General features: G+C 39.3%; 1 pseudogene; it reads left to right on the top strand.

Moving 5' to 3' along the window:
• The window catches only part of LOC101955941 (elongation factor 1-alpha 1 pseudogene), a 96,108-nt pseudogene extending 77,146 nt beyond the window's left edge, over positions 1-18,962 (top strand).
• Positions 18,963-20,261: the final 1,299 nt, after the last annotated feature.

The following is a 20,261-nucleotide window of genomic DNA, read 5'->3' as shown; positions in this document are numbered from 1 at the left end:
CTGTTTCCCTGGCCATTAAACTCCACCAACATCACTCGGGGTGTCTGAAGGGTGAAGATCAGCACTTAAATATGAATGAGACATTTAAGGAGAAAGTTTGCTCTCTTCCCTATCTTAGGTGAAATTAGCCCCAAGTAAAGTTCTAATTCCCTATCTTAGGCGAAATTAGTCCCAAGTAAAGTGATGCCCCAGAAAGTATCAGTTTACACTGTCAAAAATGGATATCTGCTTGATCTAAAAGGAATAAAATACTCAGAAACATGCCTACTACTGAATGAGAGAAGCGGTTCCTAATGCCACCTTCAGCTGGAGAACCTTACTCCTGCTTACTAAAGCCCTCACTCAATACAGGAATTGCAGCTTTTGTAAATGACATTTCAGCAAGCACAGAATATGCACCAAAGTCGGAGACATATTTAAAGTTTTGGAAGTATTGAAAGCCATTTAAAGTTATGTTTTTGATATTCCCTTCTATTTTTGTCAGTAATCAATGTTTGAGAGTATTTTCACCATTTACATTAATTCTACAAAGGGGAAAAAATTCATGCAAGGTCTACCTCACAAAAATTCAAACACTGGTTTTTGCAAAATGGGGAAGTCTTGAAGTATTTAATGTGGAAATGGTTTTTTAAACAACTCAGCATGAAATTGACTTAGGAGGTCTTTTTGGTCTTGGTGACTGAGTTTGTTCAACAAGTCGTCATCCTAAAGTGCCCCATCTTTCTTGTACTCCCTGGACCCCCTGCCTGAGATGAAAAGAAATGAACACTCAACACCTAACCCCATGGTCTAACAATGTTTTATCCAAGCAATTTTGTTTACCCAGTTATAATTGACCATTTCACACTTCAATATGCTTCCTCTGGAGCAGAGAGTATTCAACAATAAAACACAGTGAACAGCCCTGTCAGAAATGTTTTTAGAACTAAATCTACTGACAGCTGCACGGTGCACGTGAGTTAATGCCGAGTCTCCCACTTGCACAGGGTTCAGTCCGAAGCATTTCTGTCATGGGCAGATGAGTAATGATGGCACATTCCCCCATCCTACAGTGCCGCACAAAAGAAACCAGCCCCACTGCCTCTTCTGCATTGCTTTTCCATTTTCCCAATGTCTTGTGGGAGATAAAAAGAAAAACTTAAGTCTCCATGCCTAGAAAAGGAACCTGGTTTTGTAGCTACTAACAGCATTTATACTAGGCCAAGTCTAGGGAAAGCATCCACAGCCTTGAGATTTAGGTAGTGAGCATGAGCTTTTCCCAAGCCTGAGCTCAGAATGGGAGAAGGTTGGGAGATGGCAGTGTTGGCTACAGAAGGAAATGTGGGGGCAAGAAAGGAGAAGGGAGTCAGGCCAGGTGGCGAACATCGGTCATCCTGTGAAGAGACAGACAGATGTGAATGGTGAGAACATGAGGTCAGGAAATTAATTCCATAAAATGGACCCACATACTTTTTTTTTTTTCCAAGACAAAATTCACCTGTAGCCCTGCCTGGCCTAAGTGGATAGGATACATCACATTCCTCAGCAAACAACCTATTCACTGCAGGAGAAATGCAGGCCCCAAATAATGTTGGTAAGAGAAACCAAAGTGACACTGATGCTGAACTCAGAGATAAGGATAGTTCCTCCTAACCATAAATCTGTATGGATGTATGGTTAAGAATCCAGTTAGAACCAGTCAGCTCGGGCCAAGGTGACCTAGAGTTGCCATGACAGTGGGGACTTGAGAGTCTGGTGTCACCTTGCCGTCAGTCAAAAGTCAAGAGGTGAACCTGAGCAGAACTCTCTGGAAACTTCTCTGGGATCCCCAAGAGGCACACTGTCTCTCTCATTTTTGAGAGGACTGACTCTCTTCCTTGAGAATGTCCCCTTTCCTCTTTCTTAGCCCTTCAATAAATTCATTCCTATTACTCTGAGCATCATGTCTGAAATCTTCCTGACTTGACTATAAAAAAATTAGGGTTTGAAGAGGAGGTCTTTGCATTGCCTCAGCTTCACAGTTTCTCAGAAGGCCCCAGATTTGTAACAATTCCAGTGACTTGGGAGGCTGAGGCAGGAGGATCACAAATTTGAGGCCTACCTCAGGCACTTAAACCCTGTCTCAAATTAAAACAAAAATGGTAAGGGATATGGCTCAGTGGTAAAGTGCCCCTGCATTCAGTCCCTGGTATAAAAAGAAGGAAGGAAGGAAGGGTGGGGGGAAGAGTAGGGAAAGAAAGAAGGAAATCAGTATCTACTCCTGTCTGAATACCTACCACCTCTCCTCCAAAAGAACTATCCCCAAGGGCATAGTTAAGTGATTCTTTTCTTTAAAAATGTATATATTTGTTATGAAATAATTAAAGTATAAAATATGAATAAGAAGTTGTTTCAAAACAGGAAATGGGAAGGAAAAGAATATTTATTACCTACTGATAGGGAAGAGGGACTCTCAAGAATCTCTTGAAACAATTAGCAGGAAAGGATTTGGGGGATGGGCCTCTCCAGGGACCAGAGAGGGAGGTCCTCGGGAGTGGGGCCACAGTGCTCCAGGCAGATGATCCTCCACTTGTCCGACAGCAGGAGAGGGATGGCAGGAGGAGGAGCAAAACTGGGCCTCTGCTGTTTTCTTGAGACACACAGCAGTGGAGCCAAGAGGAATTTTCCTGCTGGTAGAATGAAGTCTTGGGACAATGTCAGGAGAACAGAGGGATTCCAGGAAGAACAGACAAATAGCTTATATAACAAGATATAGAGCTTAGGGGGAAAACAAGACCAGCATGATAAATGTTCCTCACATATTCACCATCCACTCCCTGGCTGACAGGTGACACTAGGATAATATCAGTTTCTACATAGTCAAAGTGTGTGCTTACACACACACACACACACACCAAAAAAAAGAACATGTATCACCACACTTGTATGGTTTTCCCCACTTTCAATCTTGCAGAAGTAGGGTAATAGCATATGTAAACTAAAGTAAATGTTACTTTCTTTTGAAAATCGTCCATACTTATGAAAGATATGGCTCTGTTTTATTCATTTCCCTGGTTCAGTCTTCCTATGGTAAATATAACGCAGTTTATTTATGGATTTTTCACAGATGAAAACTAGACTGCTAAATAATTCCTTTAACCACCAGCAGGGATGTTACAGACATGATGGGCGCCTCTCCTGGCAGACCCATGTGATTTCTATTTTGTGACGTTAGGGAATGATTACAGCACCACGTGGGGAAAACAAGGTTACTCTTCTTGGCAGGATATACAATGGTTTCTGTGTCGACACAATCTATCAATACTGATCACACATTTCACTGAAAACCAATATGTAAAAATTACTAATTTATTTGGTCTTAATTTCCAATTTTTTTGATCATTAATGAAGTTGAACAGGTTTTCATATGTTTACTGAATATTCTTGGTAAGTTTCTCATAGATTGCATGTTTATATTTTTGCCCATTTATTAGTTTGTGGTAGCTTTAAAACATATTCTGGAGACAAAAATTTTGTCTGCATTACAAATATCTGCACTTCCTATAGCATCTTAATAGTATTTTTTTTTAAATCAACAGTAAAACTAACATTGTTTTATAGTTCTACTTTGGGAGACTTTTAAAGAAAAATTTTCCTTAATTAAAATTTAAAAATGCAATGTCCTTAATTTTCTTCTAAAATTTACACAATGTGTCTCACTCATCCTTGCCTTGGATCTGTACCTGAGAAAGGTATTTTTGATGCACTGGTATGAAAAAAATGTCATACCCCTCTCATTGGGTGGATACTGTCACTTCCTGGCTGGGAGCTACCTCCTTTGCCCTGCGAGCCACATACCATCAGCCTGGTGATCTCTTCTGAGGCTCTGTCTCATTCACTCCCCCTCCATACTGAAGAGGAGGGGTTTCAGCCTAGAATGAAGACCTCCATTCCAGGTGTCACTGGTCACTCTCCCTTGTCCTCTACTGTGCAAGAGAGTTGGGAGAAGCATTCTTGGCTGGCATTGGTAAACAACCATTATTTCAAATTCAGTGTTCAGTTTTCAACCCAGCTCTGCCCATATGTAAGACAGCAGCTTCACCTTCAAGAAGAAATCAGAATCCAGCCAGGGTAGATAAATACTCTGCAATTCTTCATTTCAAATTGATTGACAAATTTCCTGGGAGTTCGAACAGAATCTTGATAGTGGTACGAATGGAGAAAGATATCCCAGAACTTTTAAATTTCTACAGTTAAAAGTATCTAAGATAATTTGGGAAATAAAAGTAACAATAAAAACTTTTAATTCCAGATACTGAATACTTATTAATCAGCAATTATCAGTATGTGTAATTATAGATAGGTAAATAGAATAGAAAGAAAACCTCAGGGAAAATCAAAAGTGCATATTAAGATTCTATTATTATTAAAGTACAAAATTTTATTATGTAAAATTTGAAATTATATATACAAAAAAGGACCAATTAACCAACTATTGAATAGAAAAATATTTGCAAAATTAATTTCAATGAAGTATATTCCATGTAGTTATTTTACATAAAATTCATACTGCTATATGAAATAAGAACTATCTAATAAAATATATATAAAACAATATAATAATTATTTCATATAACCATTGCAAATTCTGAATATTGGATACATACTCCTATTATATGAATTTATTATGTATAATTATATAAAATTGATTTTGTATAGGCATTTACTTTTATTATAAAATATAATTTATTTAAGATTATAAATGTTATTTATTAAATCTTTAATGTTAGCTTTAAAACTAGATATTCTTTTAAACAAAAGTGTTTCCCTGCGGTCTTCGAACCTCAAGGGAGGGGCCATGGGAAGCTGGCTGTGAAGCCAGTTTGTCAGAAGTTCTAGAGACCTTCTCTTGGGACTGGCATCTGAGTGGGGACAGAGCCCTTGAGCTATGGGGTCTGGTGCCATCTCTAAGTTGAGGTGTCAGAACTGGACTGCACTGGAGGACACCCCACTGATGTCCACTGCAGAACTAAGTGCTCTCTATGTGGGGAAGCAACACCACATACTTGGTGTCAAAAACATTGAACGACAGTGTGAGTCAGAAAAGCATATTTTTATATATCTCTCTAAAAGCACACAATTTATTCTCTTTCTCTGTAGAGGGGATGGTTGGGAAAGAGATGGCTTGGTCTAAAAATCATCCAAAAATGCTAATGATGGCACACTGATGACACATGGTGGCAGGCAGGTCTTTTTCTATGGAATGCTTTCAGCAGGATGTACCTGGTCCATCTAGGTTAATAGGATATTCAAAGGAGATGATCCTTATCCAAAGAGCTTTCCTTGTACAAATGAAGCCCCTATGCATCTATTAGACCCTTTCATATTAATTTTGAAATAAAACAATTGCTAATGAAAGAAGAAGGTGGACCTGTGCTGTTTGTCTTGGGCTTCCTCATGTTTTTGCTTTGTCTTACACATGCTAGTATTTCCACCTTTCTTAGTAAAATTTGATCCTGGTCATATCTATGATTCTTATCATTCTGACTTGATACTTGGAGTTGCTTCCTGGTAAAACTTTTAAAGACGACAAAGATAGAGCATAAGAAGGAAATGCTCTGTTCAGCAATGATCTGGAAATGCAAGACAGCTAGATATCTTTTACATAGGTGGAGTCGAAACACATTAGTGATAATTTGCCATGATGCTATAGTTCCCATACAATTGACAGAAATTCTACATTGTTCCTCACTGAATCCCTTTCTATTTTTATTCTGTCTACAATACTTAAGTCTGTCTTAGATAAAATTAGTGTAGAGAGAAGAAAAGTATCTCATCTAGTCCAAAAAGCAATGTGGAAAGAGATTTTCTTTCACTCACATGGTTCATATGAGACAAACTGTGAAGGGGACACCTCTTCTAACCTCACTTCCATATACATTTTGGTAAAGAGAAACAAGGAAGAGCAGCACTGGCAGTGTGTGGGCGTGCTGTGCAACTCTGGAAAAGCTACCCAGGTTTAAGATCTTTTAGCGAATGACATATTCCTGAGGCAACATACACTATTTATTCAGAGAGATTTGGCCCAGGTAAAAGTTCTTCTAAGTCCTAGTTAAGCTTTCAACCAAAGAATTGTCTTATTTTTCTTCTTCTGAAAAGTTGGATAATGTATTTTAACAAGGCTGAGCAAGTAAGCACTGAAAATAAGAATTTGTTAAAAATAAGTTCTAAATAGACATCTTTGGGAAACACATTATTGAGGATGATGCATCTATACAAATTTTAAATAATTTTTACCAGTATACACACTGACTCTCTCACACACACATTTAACAGAGAAAGTGATGTCTGCTTGCTAAACATCACTATAGAGTTTCTCACGTGAGTTGTACTGCTTTTTTTTATGTGACTTTAAGTTTCACTTTTTCTCTCCCCAACTGGAAAATGTAGTTTCCTGTTTTCTTTGAATTTAGACAATCCAATAAAACACTTGGCCACTGGACATATTAATCAATGTGCCTGCAAATCTTTACATCTCTGTACATTGAATCAGCCTTTGTACCTAGAAGACAGTTTCACTTATAATAAACACCTATTGAACAACTAACACAAGTCTCAGTTTGGGAAAACCATGTAGAATGAGCTTATTTATTTAGATATTTTATTTATTCATGTTGAATTTATGACAATAGATAAATTTTAAGATATTTTTAAGAAAATGAGGGTTTTTTCCCTCTATCTTGACATCATTAAATGCTTCACAAATGAAAGGAATTGGGAATGTGGCCCAGGGATTAGGAACCCTGGATTCAAACCCTGATATCAAAAAAATAAAATTAAAAAATTAAATGCTTCACAAATATAGCTAAAAATAGACATTTAGGGTTCCACACTTTGCATATAGTTTGAAACGTGAACTCTTGAACACTGTAGGATTGATATGTTTATTGCTCAGCAAATAATTCGTGTGTTGAAATGCATTAATGACTTCAGCAATGTATTATTGCAAGTAAATTTTTGTGTTGAAATTATCTTTTTTAAAAGCCAAAAAAATCAAAGTTTAAAAATAGCTTTCTTCACACAAAAATGAATTCTGCACTTAGTATTTAATAATAAAAATCAACACATTTCAGTCTGAGATTGAAAGAACCTCGCCATGGATGCTAATCTTATAATTATTATCCTTTCCTTCTGAACCTGCATGAACATAGAAACACGGGAGAGATCCTTCAATTTATAAAGCAGAGAGTGATTTGAAAAAATATGCTAAAACATATATCTTGAGCATTTAGTTTCCCTTAAAACCAATGATGCAAAAATATTTTTATATATTCCTAATACAAGCAAATTTTAATCTCATTGTTGGGTGTTTTGAGCATTTCACATATTGAATTTACATCTGATTTCTTTATTGGTTGTATGCCTATCTGTCAGATTCTGAATCTTGCCTCCATCTCTGTGGACCTGAAATTAATCTGATTATTTTATCTGGGCACACAGTGCTGTGGCTGAGTGGTTTAATCTGTGTCCCTGGGAACACAACCAAATTCATCTCCACTGAAATCTTGACTCCTCTGTGACTTAGCCTTGCATCTGGGTTTCCATCTGTCAGACATTTCACTGGGTTGTCTTTATACTTTTCTAGGAGTCCATTTGAAAAGAGTAAAAAATAAATTCAAAAGGAGAGTGGATGCAGCAGCTCCTGCCCATCCACTGCAATCACAATATGGAACCTCAAGATGGCAGCCATCCCCACTGCTGAATGAACAGAGTGAGGTGAGAAGTATTGTCCTTCAATCAGGGGACTAGCTTGCATTGAGTGTTAGGGAGGCTTTTTCCCATTTTCTTCCATTCTGTAGACAAAGCCTGACTTTCAATCTTAATGCATTTCTGTAATTCTCATATGTCTGAAACTGTCTCATGAAGGGTCTAATAAGAAATCTCTCCTTTGTTCTCTCAAAAGTGTGATACTAAAGTATCATAGCCTCTAAGTTCATCTCAATCAATTTGAGGACCCTTTATATCACTCAGGAGAGCAATGTGAGGATATGCTCCAGCTACTGTGAATGTGCACAACTTTAATTTTTAAATAATAATAAAGCAGGAATTATAATACTATTGATGCTAACTTTATGATTTGAAGCCCATGAGGGAAATACTGCATTTGGTGTTATGTTCACAGCAATGCCTAATGTTACATTTGATTTAATATGCAGTTTTTATGCTGCCTAAATCATCTGTTAATGATGCAAAAGTAGATTTATTTATTTATCAATGTGTTGTTTGTGCCTTAAACTTTAAACCCAAAAAGCTAGGGAGGTCATCACATATTTTTCATCTGGAAAATAACTTCAGTAAATGCTTTCATTTATTTATTCACAGCAAAAGCAAACATCCCTATACGTTCATCTATGTACTTATGATTCTTTAGCTATTAACACTTCTTATTTGTAGTTTGGGAACATTGTGCCTTCCATTCTTGTGTTAATTTCCACATGTATCAGAAATTAAAAAGAAATTGACAAAAGTAAAGGGACATAGTTTATCATGAAAAATGGGAAGCATTTGTGTCTCCCAAGCTCTCTGAAAGAGCGTAGAAAGTAACTTAAAATTTTGCATCAAGTTTAACCTCTTTGTTCCTCCTCCTCTTTCTCTTTCTCCTCTTCTCCTTCCTTCTCCTCCACTTACTACTATTTTAAAGGACTTCTGGTAGAAAAAAGATGAAAATTAAGGTAAGATCCACTCTTGGGGAACCCAAGCCAGGTTATTGAAAGAGGACTTTTTAAAGAACGTAAGTAGGGAGATCTTTTAGACTAGAAGACTAAAAATCATCTTCTGAGATTTGCAACTTGGTTAGTAGGCTCTGGGATTTAGTGAAGGTTGATGTCAAAGGAAGTTGTATCTTGTCAAAGAAAAACACTGCGCCTAATTCCTCTGGCATTGCACAAGCTATTGGAAGGTAAAAGACCCTTGGGAACGGTGGGTCAAGTATGCTAAAAAGAAGCTGAGGCAGCCATGAATCCACTCTAAAGCTGAACCAATTCTTCCCTCCAGGTCTCAAAAGCCATCGTGGAGAGGCTCCCAGTTGCCTGACTCAAGGAAGCAGACAATTCTAGACGGCAAGTTGTCAGAATGGACTTTTAAATGATGTGAGATTATCTCCTGGAACAAGAAAAAGGGCAAAACACCTCTGGCTTGTCAGCCTGGATACTTAATCCCAGCTCCAACATTCTCTAACAATGTGGGGCCTTGGAGAGTCTACAAGAACCCACAGATTTCAATTCTCTATTCAGTAAAAAAATGACACAAAATCATCTCCAGTAATTTTTCAGCTATAACTTTGCAAGAATAAGATGGTTCAGAATTATCTCCTAATACAAGGAACACATTCGAAAGTGCTCCTGTTGCTGGGGATGGACCTTTATAATAGCCCCAGGAATAGGAGGCTCTTGCTTCCTCCTGGACCTCTGGTGACATCCTCTCTGTAGGCAACTTTCTGAACTTCATTTTCAAAGTTATGAATTCAGGGGCACATGATAGATCTCCCCCCATTAGACTGCAGGTTTTTCATGTTCTTAGAAATTTATTGGAGACCTTAGCAGTGTGAAAGAAGGACAGTGCACAAGAGTACTTTTAAGTCTTCTGGAAACTCTGACTCTTTCATCTCCTCTTCCCACTTTCAGTAGAGAGACTCAAACTTGTTGATATTTAATTTGCTATTAAATGTGAAGAAGCAATCCAGAAGATTTATGTCAAATGCCAAGACTTTAAAAAGTGCTTAATTTTAAAATTGCCCTGCAGTTGCTCAGACCTGACTTGTCAGTTAACAGAGAAGGAAAAGAAGCAGAAGCATGGTCCCCAGGAGGGAATATGTACTTGTTTTTGAAATACTTCTGTTTTCTTGGATAATAAAATTGGTTGACTTTATAGCTTTTTGATCCCCATGAAAACACTAGCAAATTGGCAGGCGTACAATTATCAGAGCTCCAACCAGAACTAGAACCTTTGGGCAGGTCTCAGGGAGAGCTCCTTTCTGTGGCTCACCTGGCTACCTGGAAAACATACCTGTCACCTGTGTGGTAATCTGATTGCATGCATGCACCCTTGAAAGGAACACAGTTGACAGTGCAGTCTCCCTCGTAATGGTGAGTTCTGTGCAGTGCATGTTGCTGTAGACGTTGAGCTCCAGGCTGCCCCAGGCATAGCACAGGGCTCTAGAAATTCAGTGTGAAACCTCTGAAGTCTGTACTTAGAACTCTGTTTGGAGAAATCAGCTCAAGGGTTTTGCTTCTAACTTTTTCATCAGAGATGACATGAGATGTTTTCTGGCAGCCCAGGCTTTATCATCTGACGTGTGATGCATTTTCCAACATTCCCTTGAAAAATCAAATCCCCCTTTACCCCCTTTTACCAACTACAAAGTGTTGGAATGTTAAATGGATTTGTTTGCCAACACCACACTGCATTCTAGAATAAAGAGTTCCAAGAGTTACAGAAGACATGTTATCAAGTTTCTAGAAACTTCAAAGCATAAAAACTGGTGGCACATGAAAGAGTGATTCTCTCCTTAAGTGATACAAAGCAAGCTTTCCAACTTAGCAACAAGTAGGCCATTATAAATGAATAAGCTATGGGATGTAGCTCTACCTTCAGCCTGCAATAAGGGTCACAGGACAATGCCCCATTATGATGAATTAGCACAGAATAGAGAATAAAAAAGCATAGCCTATGCTTTCCCCGAAGCTGGCTAGCTGGAAGTATTCCTCTGCTTAGAAAAACTATGCTCGATAATCAGTTGAGTACAAAGCAATATGGTTAAATCATGCTGCTGTAGTCATCTAAATTAACACCATCCAGAAAGACATGTTTTGAACTAGTCTACAGCTTTGGAAAACAGTACCTAGAAGCAGGGAGTATTGGGTAGTTTGAAAATGGATCAGAAGGGAAATGGAATTTGAAGACAGAAAATAAAAGTCACTTCTTTTTTTAGATAGAGTATCTAAAACCCCTGACTTAGCTTAATTTCTTGTTGGGCTTGAGTTATATTAATCTAACAGTCCATCACTCAGGGATCATGTAGAATGATCATTATGTGATGTGCTCTCTGCTCAGTAATGAGAAGACTTTAGGGTGGTGTCTAGAGTTGAAAGCTTCTGCCATGTAATTGGAATATGGAGGACAGAGTCAAGCAAAAAGTGAGAAAATACAATCAACGTGGACAGACAGTACCTAGGTAAGGGAAGAGAGGGAGGGGAGCAGATAATCAGAGAGATATGATAACAAAGTATGGAAATGAAAACAAATAGTGGGGAAGAGAAAATTCAGTTCAATTTCATCCATACTTCTGAGGTACAGTGTATATGGCAGAATATGAACTAGGGTCTGGTGATGCCAAAATTAATTCCAGTTTATCCCTAGAAAAACAAATACAAAGGAAAGGGAGAATTGGTCATATTTAGGATTCTGTGAGCATTTTTGCATCCATGACGAATCAATATTGGGTGGTAAGAAGAAAGAGATGGGAAACTCAAACTCCAACAGGTGCATGACGTTTTAAATGCCCATTGTGATCACAGACAGGTACAATCAATTGGCCCAGAAATACATTACTATTGGGCCCTAGAATGACTCTAAATTGGCAATGGCGAGGTGGTTCTCTAATCAAGGCCCCATAAATATTCAGCGCTCACTTGGTCTGTCACACTGACCATATGGCAATTCAAATGAGGCTGTAAGGACGCCAGGGCAGCACGCGCTCCTTGTCATGTGTCCTCTTTCAGCGCTTGGTGCCAGCTCTGATTCTATGGAGCAGAAACCAAAGTCAAGAGTCAAAAATTATATCCAAAATATTTCTTCTTCATGCTACCACTACAAAGCTCTTGGATGGTTGGCATACTGTGAAGTTACGTGATTCTGCGGCAGGGAAGCGGAAAATGAATGCACAAGCCACAGTCCAGTCAAAAATCGCTTCTCACAGATGGCTGAACCCTGGAGGGGTGCTAACTCTTCCCCTGTGTGTGGGAGGGATGCTCTTCAGCTCTGTCCCTCAGTGCTTCCCCTGTGGCAACCCTGGATGACACAATCCAGAATTGTAGCATTTATAACCAGGTGCTGCAGCAGCATGCCACCAAGACCCAGCATCTGGAAAGACAAGCTCCCAGCACTGAGAGAGCCACTCTGGGAGATGGAAGGCCAATTGGTACCCAGAAGGAGCAAACACAGGGACCCTGATCAGGGACATGACGTTTCTGGGGAACAACATTTAGACTCCATGAAATGGTTAAACACACACATGTGCTTAAATAATAAAAAATAACACAGCAATGTCATGCTGAGCATCATCATGCTGAAACCATGGGTTACTGGGTAAAGGGAGTTTAAATGGTATTTAGTGTTAAGTGGACCGAGAATAATGTTAAAGCACAGTTTTCCAACGAAATTGTTTGTGCCTGTCAACACTTTCTTTAAAATCAGTAATGAAATAACCAGAGGGTAGATTAAGGACTGCATTTAAAAGCATTTGAAGAACAGAGACCTGTAGAGTCCTTTGTGAAAGGGATGTCTAAATAAGATTGCCAAAGTAGTTAGAAGACTGGTTGACAGGCAGGAAATCACAGTATCTTAACAGTTTTGCAGATTTAATTAGAATCTCAGAGGGTAAATTGGCTGAAGGTGGTTGGCCACATTAGTCCTGGTAGCACATTTCAGACTGAAGTGGAGGTGGGGGATGAGTAAACCTTGGTGGGACACACACCCTGCCACTGTCATCTCATCTTGTTCCTTGTCTTGGATACGTTTTGTTTCATGGGGAAAACCCTCTTGGCTGTATTTATTTTTTTCTTCCATCCTACCTGCTCTTGACTATGCATACTTAGCCTCAGTCTCAGTTAAATTTACACAACTGGACCCTAAGAGTGATGACAATCTTGGAGGAAATCCTGCCTCCCCCTTTATTACACTTGTGAAAGTTATGGCAAGAGAAGCCTAGCATTTCACCCTGGCCACACAGCCTTTCCAAAGCAGGGGTAGAACTGGACCCAATGGTCCTGACTTCTCTTGAAGGCTCTTCCCAACACACTTTGCTGTTCCTCTATATAAACATTTTACAACGCTTTTCTTGAGCTTTAGTCATTTTGTATAGGATGAAGGGGAAAGACCTTTCCAATGGAGTTCCCAGTGGCTCCTGCATTTGGTTTATTTATGTCCTTTTTAGGCTAAATCTTAGCTGAGTTTTAAACACCAAGGGCAAGGGTGAGGCAGGTAAATCTGCCATTCTCATCTCACCAGTTATGTGGCTAGTGATGAAATCATATGCAGCCAGGATTAACATTCTGGATCCTAAAAATCCTGTGTTCCAAGCACAACACAGCTAGAAACAAATGAGTGAAGGCAGGGCATCATAAAACTCCTAGGACCATGGGATCCTGAGGAGGAAAATCAAGAATCAATGACTACTATGCCTGTGAGTTTATCATGGTGAGCATTCCCAGGATCTGACCCTGAGCCTTTAAGGAAGAAAAATCAAGACCTTCACTTTCTAATATGTACTTTCAAATCTGAAATGTTTCTGGCTCTGCATTTTAGCATGTTTTCTCAGTTGAAATTATTAAATGGATTATTTTCCCCAAGTTTTACCCTGTGGTAGAGCTTTAAAACCTTATATTAAATCAGTTCTAAGCTAAAATATTTTTCTCATGCAGAATGGAAGTTCATACATACTGACCAAGTAGTAATGAGATCAGGCAAAAATATCAAAGCATCTTCTAAACTTAAAAATAAAATTGGCATTCAGCATCTCAATACTCTATGTTCTGTTTTGTTTTGGTGTGAAGTAGACTTGCATAACATTTAAACCCATCTTACTCTGTTGAATAAGCCATGTGAATATAAATGATTACTAAAATTGTTCTTTTTAAATAACAATGTAATTGAAGGAAAATGGAAAATTCTAGAGTAATGAAACTTGAGAAAATAATTGGGTAGAGTACAGAAAGTAGCTATAAGTAAGTCTAAATCTCACTTTCCTCTTCTGAATTGTTAGTAATCATTCATGCATAGAAATTTAATTTTCCTTTGCTATTTCCTTCTTATCAGCTAATAAAAGATATGTAAAGTGAATGAACAGATGTCATTAACTTTCTATAAATGATACAGTGTAAAAATCTACAACTAATTATTTGAGTTAAGGTCATCTGTACCATTTTAAACAACCAGCCTGAGTACTAAGTGAACATAAACACATGCTTTTTAGAATTTATGAGAGTCACGGGGCAATCATGCAGTTACTGCTCATGGGCAAACCAGGGAAGTATATCTGAAGCAATGGAACATTCCTGTCTTGGGTTTATGATCCTAGTGAGAAATATAACATCCAGCAGTCATCAGCTATAATGGCTATTCCCATTCCAGTACATTTATTTAAAACCACACTTTGTACATTGCTTTGAATGGGCGTATCCATTTTTAGAATGAAATCCATGTGCAATCTAAAAATAATCAAACTTAGAAGCATAAATTGGTATTTTGAATTGCTATAAACATTGTTATCCATTTATCACACTATAGGATGCTGATTTCCATTCTTTGGGTTAATACTAAGGAGTGAGATAGCTGGGTCATATGGGTGATTTCAGGCTGGTCTTTTGAGGAATTTCCATACAGCTTTTCAGAGTGGTTGTACTCATTAGAGTCCCACCAACAATTTATGAGTATATCTTTTTCCCATATCCTTGCCAGCACTTATTATCACTTGTATTATTAATGATTGTTATAGCTGAAGAGATAAAATCAGTGTAGTTTGATTTTCATTTCCCTGATTGCTAAGGATGTTGAATATTTTTTTCACATATTTGTTAGCCATTTGTATTTCTTTTGATAAATGTCTGTTAAGATCATTTGCCTATGTTAGGCTTCTTGGTTGCTGTTGTTTGTGTTCTTTATGTAGTCTGCATATTAATCCCCTGCTAAAAGAGTAGTTGACAAAGATTTTCTCCTATTCTGTAGGCTCTCTTCATGTACTAATTGTTTCCTTTTTTGTGCAGAAGCTTTTTAATTTGACACCATCTTATGTCTTGATTCTTGGTTTTATGTCTTGAGTTAAAAAGTCCAGCTCTCTCTGAACTGACATTCTAGTAGGAATATAACTTATGGCAGTGATAAATGCCAACAAAATGAAAATAAGAAGTTACCCACCAGGAGGGAGGATATTTGTTTTATGTGGTTTCCTCATTGGTAGAGTATAATTGTGAAAAAATAATATGTAAACAGAAGATCAATTTTGTGAAGGGATGAGCTAAAAGATGCTCTAGGGTAGAGTTTTCAGGCAGCAAGAACAGCACACCCAGGGGCCCTGAAGCAGGAAAGAGTAATGGGAACCAATTGGAAGCCATTGCGGGGAAGGGCAGGAGCTGCCAGGGTGGTGCAGGTAGACTAAGAAGCCTGAGATTTAAGAAGGGACAATTTCAGGTAGACTCTGAAGCTATGAAAACTTTTTTTTTCCAAATATGCTAGTAAGCCATTGGAGAATTTTGAAGAGCAAATCATGTGGTCTGATTTGCATTTTTAAAATTCCATTCATGCTGCTCTGTGTAAAATTAAGTGTTCCAGGAAAGAAAAGAAGAATGAACACAAATCAGCATTAGTACTAGGTGAGAATGATGGTAGATTCTTCAAGAGTTTTGCCACTGGAGGTAATGCAATGCAGCTGGATGAAGGACTCAGTTTGAAGGCATAGTTCATGGGAATTGCTGATAGATTTAAAATTGGGTGATCAAGAAAGCTAAAGGAAAAGCAACACCTAAAATTTTGGTTTGGCTACCCAGATTACTGCTGGTGGCATTTAATGAGATGGGGATGACTATGGAGTCAGGGTGAAATAGATAAGCAGAGTTCTGAGCTTAATATGTGAAGTGTGCGATGTTACTAGACTGCAAGTGGAGATGCTGAGCAGGCAATGTTCTGGGCCACACAATAGAACTTGGAGTGATGGTGAAGCAACCACTGAGAACAGATCTTGTGCCAACTCCCTTGTTCGCCTCACCTGCCCCTGTCTTAGACAATAGTCAGATGAACTAGGTCTTCGGGCTTTCATTACTGTGAGTTTGGTGATCAGCAAGAGGGCCTCAGGGAGGCTACCCTCTCTAACCATTCATTGTGTAATGTGTCAGGAACTGCACGTGGGCAAATTAATCAGTGACAGGAAGAGCCCAAGGCAATCATGATCATTTTTCTTGAGATTTACAAATTTCAAAAGCATCTCATGAATAGGAAATTAGGATCAGATGGGCATCATCTGGTCTACCTGATGTGCAAAAGTGCCTAGCAGTATGGGAATACATATTAACCACCTAAATAAACCATTCCTAAATTAGATTCCTAGCAAGTTGGACTTTGTGTCAAGAGTCGTCTATCTTCTTGGCCAGCTGGGTTTTCAAATAAAGTCACCTTCATTGAGCCAACACCTTTCCCTCATCTTAACCAGCCTGTGCAGCAGTAAAGAACACTTGGATTTGGCAACAGCAATGACCCAAAGAGCAACCATTGGCCCTTTGTGGTTATTAAGTACTTCAAACATGGGTCCTGGATGAGTGGGGAACTTAATCTTAGTCACTGTTTAATTGTAACTCATATAAATAAAATTAGATATTGTAGCTTGTGGTTACCACATTGCATTTAGAATTTAGAGGAAAGACAGAGGGGGACAGCAAAGCAAAGCTAGGTGACTTGGGAAAGTAGGAAGACAGACACTGGTATTTTTCCAAAGGGCAGTAGAGAAATGTTGAAGAAATTAAGAAACTATTAGTGTATTAGTTAGCCAGAGATGAGCAGAAATAGAAGGAAAAAGTATGTCTTGGGGGTGAGATGGGAGAGGGGAGCCACTGTGAAAATGGTCCCTAACTGGGAACTGACCACAGGTGACATCTCTCCACATTACAGAAGGAAGCCTAATGCTACATGTCATAATCCCAATTCCCAAGGTCACAAGTTGCTTTAAGTTTTAGTTGACAGTTACATGATCTTCTGACAGTGGTGCTAGGCCAAAAAAGGAAGAAAACGACTAAAGAGTGAAGGCGCATTCTCAGTGCAGGTGAGTGACTTCTCCCAAATGAGCAGCAACTATACAAAACACAGGGTCCAAGGAGGTGTGGTGACCTGCACTCCAGGAATCCCTGCCACAGCAGCCCTGCCCCTATCCTAACAAAAGGAAAAAGCCTATGTTCATAATTTTAGGGCATTTTGGTCTCTTGAGAGCTGCCCACCCTTCTCCAAGGTGAATCTCACCCTCTCTTGCCTTTCCCTTCCCTTGTAACAAGTCTGTCCTCACTGCCCTCTGTCTCTGCCTCATTGCATACTTCAGTATCTGCACCCTTCACTGGGGTAACTGTCTGTTCTTGGAAAAGTTTCCCCAAGAACTAAAAACAAGATCACAATGCTCCATAGTCAATTTTCAACCAGCATTAAGGCCACCAGAAGTGTGGGGAGAACAAGGGCAAAAGAAAATGGTTGGGAGACAGTATCTCCCCTCCTCTGCAGTTCCCTTTCTATGGTTCCAGTGGCCTTCAGACAGTCAGATAAATAACCACAAACTTCAAATTGTGCAACTGGCTTCTTCACAATGGGTTCAGCATCAGAACACAGGTGTTGTGAAAACCACTACTAAATCAAAGCCAGAATAAAAGAGACAAATATCATAGTCCTTGAACATGGAGACTTAGGCAAGTCTATTACCACTGGCTGTCAATCTACAAATATGATGAGATGGACACAAGAATCATTGCAAAGTTGAGAAGGAGGCTGCTGAGATGGGGAAGGTCCTCCACATAAACTGCAAGCTAAGAGTGGGCATGGTGTCACCATCAACAGTCCCCCATGGAGATTTCAGACCAGCAAATATTATGTGGCTGTCAAGGATGCACCAGAGCACACAAGCTTCATCAGAAGCATGAATACAGACACATCTCAGGCTGCCCGTGCTGTTCTGACTCACACTGCTGGTGTTGGTGAATTTGAGTTTGGTATCTCTAGGAATAGGTAGACGTCTGAGCATGCCCTCTGGATCCACACTAATTATGGAACAACTGATGGTAGACTTTAATGAAACCCACTTCACTAAAAGCTCCCTACACTCAGGAAAGATACTAGGAAATAGTTAAGGAAGTCAGTACCCACATTAAGAAAATTGGCTACAACCCCTACATAGTAGCATATATGCCAATTTCTGGTTGAAATGGTGACAATCTGCTGAAGCTAAGAGCTAATGAGCCTTCATTCAAGGGATAGAAAGTCATCTACAAAGGTGGCAATGCCAATGGAAATTGAAGCTCTGGTTTGCATCCTATGACCAACTTGTCCAATTGAGAAGCCCCTGGATGTGCTCTCCAAGATGTCTACCAAATTGGTGCTATTGGCACTGTCCCCGTGGGCCAAGTGGAAACTGCTGTCCTTGATCCCAGCATGCTGATCACCTTTGATCCAGTCAATGTCACAACTGAAGTAAAGCCTGTTGAAATGCACAGTGGAGCTTTGAGTGAAGTTCTTCCTGAGGACAGTGTGGTCTTCAATGTCAAGAATGTGCTGTCAAAGATGTCTGCCATGGTGACATTGCTGGTGACAGCAAAAATGGCACACCAGTTGGAGCAGCTGGCTTCGCAGTTAGGTGATTATCTGGAACCATGCGGGCCAAATCAGAGCTGGCTGTGCTTCTGTACTGGATTGTCACACAGCTTACATTGCTGGCAGGTTTACTGAGCTGAAGGGAAAGACTGATCACCTTTCTGGTAAGATGCTGGAAAATGGCCAGTAAGTTTGAAATCTGGTGATGCTGCCATCTTGGATATGGTTCCTGCCAAGTCCATATGCATTGAGAGCTTTTCTCCTCTCCTCTGTGTTGACTGATGTTTGTGACATGAGATAAATGGTTGCTGTGTCATCAAAGCTGTGGATAATAAGGCTGAAGAATTGGCATGGTCACCAAGTCTGTTCAGAAAACTCAGAGGGTTAAATGAATATTACTTCTAATACCTACCATCCCAGTATTAAGCCATTTTGTCTCATCATCCCAGGTGTGGAACACCTAAAAAATTTAAATATAGTATATAATATGTAACATAACCCATAATATATAATGTAGGATTTTAGATATTTATATTATTTATTATATAACTATGTAATAAGAATATAATTATATAACAAAATATAACCTCAGATTATTATTTCCAACCTATTTTAATGTACCTTATCAATTTTGTTGAAATGTTCAGAATTGAAAACTTGGGACTTAACCAGGTAACCAGCAGTGGAAGATTGGTCTCATAGCTATTTGCCTCAATTGACCATTTAAGTGTAGTAGTAAAATACTGGTTAATGAGAACAGGGCATTGTGCAATCTTGAGGAAAAAACAAGGACACTATTTTGTGGGCTGTTTGTTTTTGAGTATGGCAGTTTTAAGTTTTTAGTTGTTAAAATCAGCACTTTTTAATGGAAGCAACCTGACTAGAACAATCTTTCACAGCATTCTGAAGCCTATAACCATTTGTGAGGACATTTTTAACATGAAGGCTGTCCTGAACAAGACAAGAAAATCTTGCACCCTCTGGTCTGTCCTGCCCAGGATGTAAGCCAGCCTCTGTCCAGCATGTCCAAGCTGTGCCCGTTGCCCATGGGTAGTACCTCATGATGTGGGTTATCGGATCAGAGGTCAGGACAGCACAGTGCTGTGACACTGAGACCTGCTGCTGGCAATTCAGATCAGCGGAAAAGAAGCTGTAAAGAGCTGCTTCCAAGTGAAAGATAAAGGCTCCCAACTTAAGGAAGCAAAAATAAACTCACTCTTTTAGGTTGCTGAGATCTGTGGTAGGAATCAACCTTCTATCCTAGGCCACAGCAAGTGGCTAGGTGGGATCACATGTTGGGAGAACCCCAGCCCATGGGAACCCCAGTCCGCACACTCTTCCAAAGCCAATATTCACATGATAGTGCCTTTCCAGTGGAGATGTTTGTCATCATGTTATGTGATTTCAGCATATTACCAGGGACCATGCTATCCCCAGAATATTCTTGATTTTTTTACCCCTCATCTTCTTCCTGCTCTATCTTCTCCCACTAACTGTGCTCTTATGCTACTCTTCCAGGACTGGTCCCAGGACCTTCTTTCAGCAAGTGCCCTATTTCCATGAATGTGTTAGGCTGTTTTCCCTCAGAAGCAAGACTGAGGTGTAAAAACAATGCATAAGACCACGATGCTCCCCAGATTAAAGCCTCCTTGGAATGGAGATGCATTTCCAGCCCAGAAGGCCCATGCAAC

Source organism: Ictidomys tridecemlineatus, chromosome 10 (assembly GCF_052094955.1).
Source record: "Ictidomys tridecemlineatus isolate mIctTri1 chromosome 10, mIctTri1.hap1, whole genome shotgun sequence".
Taxonomy (NCBI): Eukaryota; Metazoa; Chordata; class Mammalia; order Rodentia; family Sciuridae; genus Ictidomys; species Ictidomys tridecemlineatus.
The sequence above is the reverse complement of the archived record's forward strand: the minus strand, read 5'-3'. Positions and strand labels throughout refer to the sequence as shown.